At 36.8% G+C, this 14763-nt stretch overlaps 1 pseudogene; it reads left to right on the forward strand.

Annotated features, from left to right (window-relative positions):
- Nucleotides 1–1907: 1907 nt before the first annotated feature.
- LOC123827366 lies at nt 1908–3347 on the forward strand (annotated as a pseudogene).
- Nucleotides 3348–14763: the final 11416 nt, after the last annotated feature.

Consider the following 14763-nt stretch of genomic DNA (forward strand, 5'->3'; position numbering starts at 1 on the left):
GTGTAAAATACCATGTACTTGAAAATGCCAGGCAGGGAGGATGGTGGGGATACACAACAAGAAGTGGGTTTGTAGCCAGATTGCCAGCCTAGCCAAGCATTCTGAGTTAGGCACTTCCCATACTTGTAGCATGGGGAAAATTAGCTAATTTTTAACTATACAATTATAATATTTTACTTTCCTTCTCCATTTTATAAATGAAGCAGGCATTGAAGGTGAGAATGCAAGAACTGGGTGGGAGTCAGCTGCAAGAAAAGTCTTCTGCCTTGTGTTCCTACCTTCATCCTATCAGCCTCCTTGGTATATGCTTCCATTCAGGACCACCACAAATGCTTGTGCAGGCAGCACCCTGCAAAAGGACACCTGGCAAGGAGGCGAGTAGGGGCTGGAATTAAGAGTGTATGCTCTGCTCTCTGGCCTGTGTACTCTGGTTTGAAGGAAGAAGTGCCTTTTTTATTTAATACTAAGATATGATATAAAGTACCCTTTCCCCATTCTCTCCAGTGCTGAACCTCCAACTCAAAAACAAGTAAGACAAGTTGATTCAGTCAAACTGCTGCCGAGTTCCCTCTCTTCTCCCCTTTCCCCACTCCTTCCATTCCAGAAAAAAAAATTACCAAAAGAGATAACTATGTGTAGTGTCTGGAGTCAGACATACCTGAATTTGACCCCAGCTCAAGTGCTTATATGCCAGGACCTTGGACAAATTAATTTGTCCACTTTAAATCTCAATTTTATCATCTGTAAAATGGATGATACTAAGTTTTTATAAAGATTAAAGGAGATTCAGGTAGTGTAGCCCCTCCCCTAGTATAGTATCTGGTGTATAGCAGTTATCTAATAAATATTTGCATTTAACTAACAAGCAAGCAGGATAGAAGCATGGATGGATAAATAGATAGATAGATTAAGCAAAACATACAAGTTTTGGATATCTCCAGTCACTCTGCTTTTAAGAAGTGAATGATATGTGATATGCATGACATTTCAGGAGAGATTCCTAAGAAACCAACAAGGGAGAACATTTTTGATAAATGGCCTTATTTCTGAAATTTCCTTCATTTATTTTGCATGGCTGAGGCAGGGTTTTATTACTATAAGACAAAAAATAATCTGTATTATGGGGAATTATCCATCATTCAAGTCTCTAAAATTTTACACATAAACTCAAAGACTTTATGCATTTTATGAAAAAATAAGTAAATGACTAGCATTGTAGGTGACTCGATTTTACTAACAACTTGTTCACAGTGACATCCTAGTTATTATAAAAACCCTACTTATCCAATTTACAGATACATAGTAGATGGGGAGAGTAAAATGATATGAATTAGTTTGAGCAGAACATTAAAAAATGAGTTACGTAGTTAAAAAAAAGAGAGAGAAACTCTTCATGTTTCATACTTGTTTCTATAAAGGACTTTTACAGTTGTATATTCATTGAATTTTAAGTGTTGACCAGATAAATATGCTTATGTTCCTGAATTTAAATACAGTAAAGGCATGGTGATGGGATGACAGCAAAAACTTGTGTTAACTATGAAATAATCACTGCCATATTTAGATGTTCTGCTTTAGCTAGTCTCTCCCTCCCAACCACACACTCATATACACACACAAAGACACACAGAAATAAGCATGGACACACTTAGATATACATCTATACCTGAAGAGCAAAGGAAAAAATGATTGAAAAACAGACTCCACTTTCTAAAGTAACACATTATACCTGTAATTATGATTTTAAAATACCTTGTCAATAAAAAGTGAGTCCACTTCAACCAATAGTCTACAAAATGGTGGGCTGGTGTTTGTATCTAATTAATGCAGTCAGAAACAGGAGCTGGTGCTCTCCATCATGGGACTAAACACACACCTGACCCAGGAGTCAAGGAAGCAGAAAGAGGATGGGGAAGAAGGTGAAGCAAGCAGCCGGCCTGGTTGCTGCCCCACGCCGGCACCTGACAACATGTGTCAGATGCAGTACCATGTGCATTAACCTTCTGAATGCAAAAGTAGTGTGGAGGCTGCTGCTTTTCCATCCTCCAAATCTTGCAAAACATATCTCTTGTGGCCCACCTCAACTGGAAACATATAGTGAAGGGAATTCTGAGAAACAAAGTTAAGTCTAGCCAAGTTCACATATTCCAAAGCCATTGTAGTCCACCTTTTGTCAACATGGTACCCATATATGCCTTTAAATCATATTTAACTTCTAAATAAAAACAGGAACAAAGTCCTGCTTCCAGCTAATATGATAAAACTCTTCCATGCACAGCTGAACATAGCATGTGAAGCCCCTTTACCATCTTTAAGAAATGTTCATTCAGCTCCTGATCCATGCAGGATGAGAACTAGTGTTCCCCAATCATTCAGCTTAAAGGTCTCCAGCTCAAGGGTTCCTTTGCTTAGAGTCTGGCAATGGCATGGGATACTGCTAGATCTCTGCATGCTTCCTCAGAGCTGGGGCCACACACCTGCAGGTGTGCCACTGCTGCAAGTTTCCTGTAGTAAAAGCCCCTCTGAAAGGCCTGACATGGGCTCAGAGGGTCACCTCCCCTTGTTTGCCCAACAATATCTTCTTTCAAAACCCCTAAAGTTGTCTTGAAGATAATATTTTCATGACTGTTCACTAAAAAGATCTCAAGTAAATATGTAATGTCCCTCCAGTTACAGAATCTACACCTCTATCAACACAAAGACTTTGCAATCTTTCTGCTTTTTTCCTTCTGAAAATTGAATTTCTTTCTCACTGTCAGAATATGTTTTGAAAGAAATCATGCAGCCAGATCCCAGCAGCAGCTGCAGTGGCTCTTGTCTTCTCAGGCTCTTCTTGCTCTCTCCCTTCTGCTGGAAACAAGGCCCACAGTGTGGCTGTCTCTGATGGGGTCATCAAAGTGTTCAATGATGTGAAGGCTCCCAAGTCCTTGACACCAGAGAAGATGAAGAAGCGCAAGAAGGTGGAGCTCTTTTGCTTGAGTGAGAACAAGAACATCAGCCAAGAACAAGAGGGCAGGGAGATCATGGTAGGTGAGGTATACTAGATTGTAGACGACCACTATGCCGTCTTTGTCAAGATGCTGCCAAAGACTGCCACTACACCTGTATGACACAACCTATAAGCCCAAGAACAGCAAGAAGGAGGACCTTCTGGGCCCCTGAGTCTGCACCCCTTACAAGCAAAGTGATCTATGCCAACACCAAGAACCCCATCAAGAAGAAGCTGATGGGCATCAAGCATGAATTACAAGGAAATTCTGACAAGAAGGTCAAGGACTGGGGCACTCTGGCAGAGAAGCTGGCAGGCAGTGAGTGCTGTTATCTCCCTGGAGGACAAGCCTTTGTGAACCCCCTCCAGCCTCCTGCCTGCAGCATCTGGCAGGCCCAGACCTGCCCATGGGGTTGCAGGCTGCCCACTTCCTGCCAGACTGAGGGCAGCAGGGTGAGGGCAATCCCTTCATCTAGTTTCCAAACAGCCCCCTCAGCCCCTGAACTTTCATCCTCCTTCCACCCCTGACAGTTTTGGCCTTCCCAAACTATTTTTGATCCTCTGATTCCTCTTGGGTTGAAGCAAAACAGGTGCCCCCATAGTCACTCCAGTATGGGAGGATCCGTATTATTTAATGACAACCCAACTCTCCACCCGATCCTCCTTTTCCCACGCTGTCAACCTCTACCACAGCAGTGACTCTGTGCTTATGTGTTTAGTTCTGGGCATAAGTGGAATTTTGTAGAGATGACCCCTCCCCACACCACCTGGCTCTCCTCACCTTTTCTACCTGGTCATGGCCACTCATGGAAGGAGGACCTTCCATGATGGTAAGGGACCATCGATTAAAAAAAAAGAAAAACATAAGAATAACAGACCCACTTAATAGGAAGAAAAAGAAGAAAAAAAAAGGACTCATGCAACTTAACACACACACACACACACACATCAAACAATCTAATTTCAAAACCGGGCAAAGAACCTAAAGAGACACTTCTCTAAAGAGGACATACAAATGGCTAGTAGGCATATGAAAAGATGCTCAACATCACTAATCATCATAGAAATGTGAACTAAAACCACAGTGAGATATCACATCATATCTGTCAAAATGGCTATCAGTAAAAAATAAACCAACAAACAAGTGTTGGCAAGGATATGGGAAAAGGGAACCTCCACGCACTGGTGGGAATGCAGATTTGTGCAGCCACTGTGGAAAATAGTATGGAGTTTCCTCAAAAAAATTAAAAATGGAAGTACTTTGTGCCCCAGTGATTCTGAAAGATTCCAAAACACAAACTCTAAAGAGTATATGCACCCCTGCATTCATTTCGGTGTTACTTACAATAGACAAGCTATGGAAGCAGCCCAGGTGCCTGTCCATCAGTATTGGAGTAGACAAAGAAGTGGCACATATATGCAATGGATTATCACTTGTCCATTAAAAAAATTCTTACCATTTGCAATAGCATGGATGGACCTAGACGTTATTATGCTATGTAAAATAAACCAATCAGAGAAAGATAAATACCTCATGATTTCATTGATATGTGGAATCTAAAGAAGAATATAAATGAATCAATAAAACAAAAACAGACTCATAGATAAAGAGAACAGATTGATGGTTGCCAGAGGAAAAGGGATATGGGGGACTGGGTGAAAAAGGTGACGGGATTAAGTATAGATTGGTAGTTACAAAATAGTCACGGAGATGTAAAGTACAGCATAGAGAATATAGTCAATAATGCTGTAATAACTATGTGTGCCATGTGGGTACTGGAAATATCAGGGGAACACTTTATAAAGTATACTATGCTGCATACCATAAACTAATACAAAATGATATTGAATATAAACTATAATTTAAATTTTTCAAATAATAATAAAAATTAAAAATAAATTGAACACAGTAAAAAAAATGAAAGAAAGTTAAATTAAATAAGTTGCAGTGTTAAATTTTGATAAGGGATTTACTCTATGATCAAAACTCTTACCAGTCTATTTAAAGCCCCATTTATCTGTTGCTTATTGATTCTCATTTCCTTCTTTTTCGTGTGCAAAGTACAAACTACTAATCTTCACATGTTTAATTGCTCTCTCTGAACACTGGACTCAGGCCAAAATCTGTCCGTTTTATTTTCCTCTTTGATTCTGGGACATAGTGCACAGCTGAGAATAAAATGAGGAATTATCATTAAGACAAATAAGGTTATAACAGTCAGTTGAGCCAAGAAATGAGAAGTATTCTAAGTAAGAATAGTTATTAGCCTGATTTTTAAACATTCATGTTTATCCTCAAGTAACTCCATGTGAATTTGTTCAAGAAATTTTTCTTTGCTTCATTTTTACCAGTATGTCATATATTTTTAAAAATGCACTATTTAAAAATAATAATATTTTTCTTTCTTAATAACTACCATCATTACAACATATTATTAATTAAGCAATATAAACAGTATAAATTTTATAATATAAAAACTTTTGATGTCATTGTAAACAGTATTGAAAAACATATGAGGTATGCTAGGTATATGCTAGTTTTGTGTAAATTAATCTATATAAGTGCTATTGTGGTATCCATTTTATACAAGAGGACACTAGGGCCTGGAAAGGTAACTTGCCAGTAAATTGCAGAAACTGTTACAACAGAGACAATATAATCCAAGTCATTCTTAACTACTAAATTCTACCAGGTAATGATAATATTTTGCAGTTTATAAAATGTTATCACATAATCTCCTCACCAAAATCAAGATGTGAATATATCCATTTTCAAGCCAAAGTTTCTGAGACTCAGAAAAGTTAAATAATCTTTCCAAAGTCAAATAGCTGAGACATGATAAATTCAGGACAAAAACTCAGTTTTCTCCCTGTCTATATTTCCTCTTCTCTACTGGGCTTTTAGAAAATAGCTTAAAATCATCAATCTGTGAAATAGTAAAAGTTCTTGTTTTCTTTTTACATCTCACTGTTACCTATAAAATATCCAGAATTTATTACATTTAGTGGCCATTTGTTGGGGGGGTACATTTGTGCTACGTAAGGATTGATTTCGAAATTAAAACCTATACTATAAGAAGAATATTTCTTTCTGATCTATCACAATTCTTCATAAATTTAATTCATCATTTGATGTGTACTAATAGTACAGCACTGGCCAGGGAGTCAGGAGATTCTGTTTTTATCTGTAACAAGTGAATCTGGAAGAGTAGCTTATCTGCTCCAGGCTTCAGCTTCCCCATCTGCACAACGAGAGAGCACTCCAAGTTCTTTACAGCTCTCTACAGCTCTAGGAATTGTTATAAATCAGTATGTCTTTACAGGACACTTTTCATGTGCTTTACTGTCTGTGGAGAGTATAGAGAGAAATCTATACAGATTTTATTCATCAGGGAAGCTTTAAAGCATGTGTCGGTAAATTACAACATGTCACATATAGGGAAGATGGATGTTACTAATAATGCAGTGAGCTGTTTCTATGTTCCAAGAACTGTACTAAGTGTTTTCACATGTGTACTGCCTTGTTACATGATTCAAAGGCACCCAAGAACTTGAATCAGTTCACCTGGCAGTGTTGACTGGGCACAGCTGAACCTGCTCCTTCTATTGCCAATGTTTTTTATACTCTAATTTCACTTTGACATCCTACCTTAGTACTGTTTTTTTCCATGCTATTAACTGGTTTCTTCTTGTATTTTTCCAAGTATTGAACACATTCAGTTAAAATATAGCCAAGGGTCAGAAGCCAGAGTCAGAAATTAGGTAACTTTAAAATATTATATACATACATATGGCATATAAACACATTTAAAATAATAAATTCATTTCAAATCCTAAAAATTTTTAACTTATTTAAGAAGTTTCAGTAATTAAAATTTAACAGAAAAAAATAATAATTATGTTTAAAAACTGTTAACACACTGCAATGTGAAAGTAAGGCTGAGCATCACTTTTACTGCAATATGCACTGAAACCCATTACATTCTTTTTCTTTTCCATAAGTGCAAATGTTACTCTAATGTGTTGGTACAAATTATATTTAACTTGTTCTCTTTATTTAAAAGCCTTATGTTTTATGTTAGGAGAGGACAGTTGTAAAATTATTGACTGTACATTAGTCTCATACTGATTTCAAAGGCTATTAACCAATACAAACAGCACCTCAGTGGCTGGGAATTAGCTTCAAACGCAGCATACTCCGTAGTAGTTCATCTTTACGATATGTTTCATACTGTATGCAAAATACCAAAGGTATAAGCAACAGAATTGTTAAAGTATCAAATGATCTTATAAGATAAATATTTAGTATGTATAAAGAATCAAAGTATATATCTTCAATAAATGTATAACATTGGCTTTCTCTACAACAACAAAAATGATCTTTATTGAGCATCTACTATGTTCCAGACATTCTTCTGAGTAATAAGAATATCATGGAAAATACTATATCACCTTTTTCCTTGGAAATAACATACCAAGACCAGGATTTCTTATATTACTTTAGCTACATACTCAGGTTTATGTATTCAAAGGGAGCTAAATAAAATATATCAACAAATAAAATCTTCACCACATATATCTACTCAAGGTAATCCAGTATCTCTGGAATCAACTGAATATATCGACCCTTATTTTTGTTTTTTGGCTTTTTTCCACTGTATAGGTGTGAAACCTTTAGGTGTATGTGCTTAAATATTTCATGCTTGTACAAATGGTGCTATGAAAAGACAATTTTTTATTATGCTCAAATTAAACTGTAACAGTTTTTTTTAAATAACATTTGTTTTTTGGCTAGAATTTGATAAAATCAAAATATGCAAGACAAAATGGGTTAGAAAACATAGGTGTTTCCTCAGTGTAGATTAGGAATTCACAAAAAGCTTAGAGTCATCAACAGCAACAAAGCCTATAAAGTTAAGCCAAGATTTCACGCAGTACTGAGCTCAAAGGAAAAGGACTTCTGGAAAAGTTGTGCATATTTTCTCCTTCCAAGCTTAAATGTTAGAAAGCAGAGGTAGAACCTATGACTAATTGATACGTTGAAGCTCCTGGCTCTTTCAGGGACTCAGCCTCCTTGGCACACTCATAAGTACAAGGTATTCTCTGCAGAGACCAGAACAGAAGAGACTCATACAAAATGCAGGGGATAGCTTAGTAGGTCTCAAAAAGAAAAGAACTCCTTAAATGCACTTATAAAAGTGGGATAAATAAAAAACCCTTGAGTATTAGAGGTTCAGAAAACCACAAATAATTTGACTAGCCACCAACTTAAAGATAAGGTATATGGGCTCCAATTTGTGATCCTAGATTAATTCATATGTGGCATATTTCAATTCACTTCCATGTATTTTGCCTAATATGCAATAACACTAGTGAGTCTTTGACATCTTTTTTATATTTGGATCAGTGTTTTCATTTTTAGCAATACTTTTTACTTAAACCTAAAATAAAATGTGACAGCTATTCAGAAAATTTGAATAGGCATTGTACTTAAAGAGATACTTGTAACTTCTATTTAATAGAAATTCAAGATCCAGGTATCAGTCAGAGTCCCAATAAGAAACAGTTTTCACCCCAGAAAGATCAGTGAAGATTTTCACAAGCCTTGCAGAAGAGTGTAGGGATAAGGAAACAAGTAAGGCTCAGTAAGGTGCTTGGAGACAAGCAATAGTAGGAGGCCATTACCACCCCTGAGATTAAAGAGACTACAGGGAGGAACCATTGGTCAAATAATCCAGTGAGAAAAAGAACCAAGAAGACTGAGCCTCCCAGACAAAACTAAATACATCAAAGAGTGACACCACTGCTAGAGACTCAATGCCAAAGCAGGGAGGGAGACAGGAAAAGATGTTCCAACCTCTCACCCTTCAGATATCCTGCCTCTGCCTCATATTAGCCACACTCAACAAGATACCAATCTCCCATTGAACAAACCCAATCCCCCATGGGCCAAACCCAACCAGAAACTAATCATCAGGAAGACCATATGAGTCCCACACTAGGAGTCAACTTCCCAAGAAATAGAGTAGGAAAGAGAAGAATAGAAAATGGACTTGGGATAGGTATGGAGTGCAAATGCAGATTAATTAGAATACCATGATAGCTAACTGCTCTTGAGACTTAAGATAGAAATTGGAAATGTAAACTGGATGCTTTTTGGAGTTCACCAAGTAACAACAGTATGAAAAGAAAAAAACATTTAATTTATTTCCTAAGAAAGTAGTTGTGGCAAAGCTACTACAAAGTAAACAATTTAAAGCCTATGCTCCTAATTCCAGAGCTTTTTCTCTGAAAAAAAAATATAAGTGGAGTCATATACAGGGATATTCATTACAATACCCGTATAGCCAAACTTTAACTCAAATGTCTACCCACAATTGTATATTTATGCAATGAAATACTCCATCATAATGTGAATGAAGAGAATAGAGTTACAAACAGTGACACGGAAAATTCTTATTAATATTATGTTGAGCAAAATGGAGACAAATATATTCACAGTATAGATCTATTTATATGAAGTTTAAAAGTGGTATTGTTTAGAGATACAGGAATATGTGGAAAGAGTATAAAGGAAAACAAACAAATGATCACCGTAAAAATGAGCATAGTGATGATCTAAGGAGAGTGTGATAGAAAAGAGACACATAGGGGACTTCTGACACTCTGTTCACGTTCTGTTTTTTGATCAGGATGGTGTACTAGTCTGCTAGGGCTGCCATAATGGAATACCACAGTTTGGGGGCCTTAAACAACAGACACTCATTTTCTCACAGTCCTGAAAACTGTAAAGTCCAAGATCACAGCACCATCATGGTGGACTGAGGCCTCTCTTCCTGGCTTTTAGATGGGTGCCTTCTCACTGTGTCCTCACATGGGATTTCTTCTGTGTGCTTGTGGGGTGCTAGAGAGCTCTCTACTTTCTCTTCCTCTTCTTTGAAGAACACCAGTCTTATCCAGTTAAAGTCCCACCCTTGACCTCACTTAACCTTTATTTCCTTCTTATAGGCCCTGTATCCACAGAGGTACACTGGAGCTAGGACATCAACATATGAAATTTGTGAGGATACTATTCAGTTGATAACAGATGGTGTTTACATGGATGTTTGCTTTACAATTACTTGCTTCAGTGTATGTTATTTTATGTATTTTTCTATATGTTGCAGAAAAAAATATTTGCAGAAAAAAAATATTTTAGGTTATTACCTGAGTTTCTTTTACTTGGATATTTTGAATTTTATAAATAGGAGCCTTCTTAGTAATTAGACAGATATTTCCTTTCCAGAAAACTTTATGTTTTGAAGTAATTTCCTTTGGTTCCTAACCTTTAATTATAGCACTCACTGAATATAATAAATTAGAAGGAAAAATCCTAAAAACATTTTATTCCTGCAACCTCTATGGAAAAAACACCTTAGGTACATCTTGATTAATGGAAATTATTTGTCCCAGAGCACACATTCCAAGCATCTGTATTAGAAAGGAGATATGGCACAGAGAATATAACTGTATGATTTCAGAAGAGAAGAATCATAGTATGGAAACATCGTTAAATAATTAAAATAATATCATTGTGCTGAAAATATATAAAATTGAATTCTGAGTGGCTTTGGACTCAAGGTAATTTATCAGGGTAAGTAAGGGTCTGGGCTAGTGATGAGAAAGTGATGTACTCCAGGATCCAGGCAGAGAAGTAGACAGAAAGCAGGACCAGCATGGGAGCGAAAAGGTCTACTGAAAGTAAATGCAACTTGAAATAGAGTCGTAATATGAAATGCAAAATTATTTATTCAAAGAATGATGTCTTAATATAACATAATTGATTCCTATTCCTTGAAATTTAGAAAGTTCCATTAAACTTTGGCATGAGTTTTCTTTCATATATGAGCATGTTAGAGATGTCACTTATCATGGGTAATGAGAAATATTTAAATAATAATTTTGCAGGTTTGAGTAATTTCTTTGTCGGTTTTTAAAACTTTTTTTTCTTCTTTGAAGTGCAAGGTGTTCTGAAGCTGTACTGAGGCTTTCTTTCTCTGTTGAACTCTTTCCCAGCATACTTTTCTCATGACCTAAAATGTTTCCATGTGCAATAGTTGTTTTTACACTTGTTCATTTTTTTCTTTTAAATGACTTTTCCTGGAGCCCCCTTGCCCTTCCTGGTTAGCAGACATTAAGAACTATAGAGCTGAAGTTTTCAGCAATTGTTGCATCGGCAGAGGTGAGACCAGAGCATGGCACCAAAAGGCAGGTACCATGCAAGGAGGTAGGAGTCAAAGGAGAGTTACGTCTTTGTTGAGTTAGGCAGCATTGTGTCCAAACTGCCCTGGGTGCACAGAGGCCCTGGCAAAATTCAAACCGAAGGTAGAATTTAGTTTTTAAACACCAGTGCTTATGCACCATCACTATTTTTTAGATTATATCTCTTTTATTTTTAAAGTAAAGGGAAAAAAGATAGAGCTTTTGATATAATGTGGATTAAATAAACTGTCTCCATTATTTTTCAACTACTTACAAACCTCCCTAAATTTTTGGCAAGTTTTTTTCATCCATTTGCCTACTCTCTGACTGTCTAGTAGCTAGAAAGGACTGGGGGATGGCCTTACCATGACAGTTGTTCCATAAAGGACATCACCAGAGCAAGGCCTTATGCATAGATAGGAATTACTATAGTTATGCAGCTAAGAGTTGTAATTCAGGTTTCCTAAAAGGTCTTAAAAACTGGAAGCCAAAGTAAAACTTTAACTATAAAAGTAATTAGTACATATTTATTTCAGACCTCCAGAGCAGAAAACTACAGGCATATGATTTCTTTTTAACATAAGCTCCTAAATCAAAAGATCTTTAAGGTATCATTCAAATTTTACCTGCATCACCACTAAGCTCTCTAGCATGTTGCAAATGACTTAGAATGGGAAGGGAAGCAGAATACAAGGGAAAGGGAATTGGGCCGAGAATAGTGTTTGGGTTCTAATCTTCCTTCCATCTGCCAGATGTCTCTGAATACATTCAACTCTTGATCCTCAGTTTCTTCATCTGTACAATGTAGACAGTAACACCAGATTATCTGTCAGACAGGATTATTTTAAAGATCAAATGAATTCCTCTTAGCCATCTCAGAAGCCATTTTAGAAGCACCATTCAGATGCTTCTACCAAAGGGCAGAAAACCAAAGGTAATCTGTCCTCTGCCTTCCACAGTGTCTTGTCCTGCCAGTGATTTCATTTCTGAGAAATCTATAGTCTCTGTTGTTTTTCACATGGCTCCTTCACCTTCACAAAGTGGTCAAATCGCCCAAATTATAGAACAAAGAAATAAAACAAAATAAAAAACATTTCCCTCTCTGCCAAACTTGTTTAAAAGTCTCTACACTTATTTTATCTCCCTCCTAATTATTCCCCAACCTGTTATGACGGGGCCTTGCCCCCCACTCTACTGAAACCATTTTTTCTGGGACACCAACTGCCTCCTATTTGTAAGATTCGGTAATAATTTTAGGGCTCACATATAACACTTGACACCCTCATTTATATAGCCCATGAGCTTACAAGAGTTTCCACATTTTAAATGGTTATAAATCAAAAGAAAAATAATATGGTTGATATATGAAAATTATATAGAATGTGAATGTCAGTGCCCATAAATAGAGTTTTACAGGGACACAGCGACACCTATGTGTTTGTCTATGGCAGCTTTTGAACTTCAGAGGAGGCAAAGTTGCCTGAAAAGCCTAAAATATATACTATCGGACCCTTACAGAAAAAGTTTGCTAATGCCTACTTAAGCTCCCTTCAGCCAAAGTTTCAAGATGCCTTTTCTGAAAAAGCTCCTACTTCTCTGATAAGTCCTCCCAGAGCTGTTGTGGAAATGGAACTAAGCAATACATGCAAAGTACCTAAAATGGCATCTGTTTCAAGGTCTGTGTTCAAATCAATGTTTGCTCTTCTGTCTCTTGGCTCTTTCCCCCTTGCGTGTCCCTTAGAACTATGTTTCCCAAGATTTCATCTGCATTTTATCCTTCTCTTTTCACTTTTTCTTGCATTCCTCATTTCCTCTCACAGCCTCAAGCATCAACTCTATACACATGACTCAAAAAATTACATACTCCAGCCCAGATCCTGCTTTACCTGGGTGCCCTTCAAGAAAGCAAGCTGAGTGCATCCAAAATTAAACCCATCTTTCCTCTAAAATATGTCCCTTTTTTCATGACCTCCACCACACTGTCATCCACCCACCACCTCCCAACCCAGAAATCTCATCTTTTCCTTTCTACCTCTTCCCCACTCTTCATGTCCATCTAGTCAATGAATCCTTTCCACTGCTTTTTGGAAGCTTGTCCCACCATCCACAGAGTCACCATTTTAAGTTGTCTTCATTTCTTTTCTGTAATTTTGAACTAATCTGGAATTTCTAACCCAGTGGACCTACAGTTTGGTCCTATTTGGATCTATCCTCTGCATTTCTACTAGAATTACGTTTCATCTCCCTATGTAGCGAATGGGATCATAGGACTTCCTGCTGATTGACCCCTGTGACTCTGATTGCCCACAAAATATGTCCACACTTGAACCTGGCCTTCTACAATCTTGTCCTCACCTCATCCATTCAGTCCTTCAACAAATATTACTGAGCATGTACTATGTGCTAGTACTATGCCAGATTATTGGTGAATAAGGCCACCAGAAGGGGGATTCCAGTTCAGCAGAACAGAACAGGATTAAACAAAGTAGCATTGCATTTCCTTTTTTCCCATGTTGGAAAAAGCACACTGTCAAAGTGACCTCTGTGTAGAATACCTTAACCTTCAAGGCAAGGCTTAAATACCTACACTTGTGTGGATACTTTCCCCAACTTGTAGATATCAGAGTTAATTCTGGCCTTCTTTATATTTTCTGGGCAACCTCTAATATTTAAACACAATATTACACATTCCTCCTGTTCTTACCTCATTAGATTGTCAACATCGTATATTCAGAAACTGTCTCCTACTGATGCCTCAGGCCTAATCCAGTGGTCATTATAGGTGCTTTGATTAATTAATTGTGTCTCTTCTAAGACTAAAGACCAAAAACTGGCCTATATCTACATTATAATAATAAGCAATATCTGAAAAAATCAGAAAGCAAAAAAATAAAGAGACAAAATGGTGCTCATGGATAAATAGTATAAATAAAGTAGTATTTTGTATTTTAGGTAATTAATTTTAATAATTGGCTTTTACATTTTTTAATTCAGGAAAAGCCAAATAATTTGCCATTAGAGGCATACTTAGAGGCTGTTAAGATTTTTATCTTCTAATTTTGCCTCTCATTTTTGCATGTTCAAAGCATATTTTAGCAAAATATGAATCATCTTTTTTGCTAAAAAATATTTGAGACTATTATCCTCATGATAATATATTTGTTTTATATGAATAATAATTTTATATCCTGTAGATCTTCAAGTCATAAACATGCAGAAAATAGAGAATGATGGATGAGCTGTGGAAAGATTCAAGGAAATAATTATAATAATAACTTCTCTAATATTTAAGATGTGCCAAAGGGGAGATCCAGGAAATTACCAAGCAGTTAACATCAATACTAGGAAAGAATAAGAACAAATAATAATAGAATTGATCAGGAAGTACTTATGCAAGAACAATTTAATGAGCAACCAGCAGCATGAGTTCATCTGGAAAGATCATGAAATACAAACCAGACAGAAAGTGTGAGTACAAGCAGCGTCAGCCAAAAGAACTGAAGTCTGTCAACTTCAAATTATGCCCATAGCCA

This window comes from Phyllostomus hastatus, unplaced genomic scaffold, assembly GCF_019186645.2.
Source record: "Phyllostomus hastatus isolate PE091 unplaced genomic scaffold, TTU_PhHast_1.1 phas_contig_86, whole genome shotgun sequence".
In the NCBI taxonomy this organism is placed as follows: Eukaryota; Metazoa; Chordata; class Mammalia; order Chiroptera; family Phyllostomidae; genus Phyllostomus; species Phyllostomus hastatus.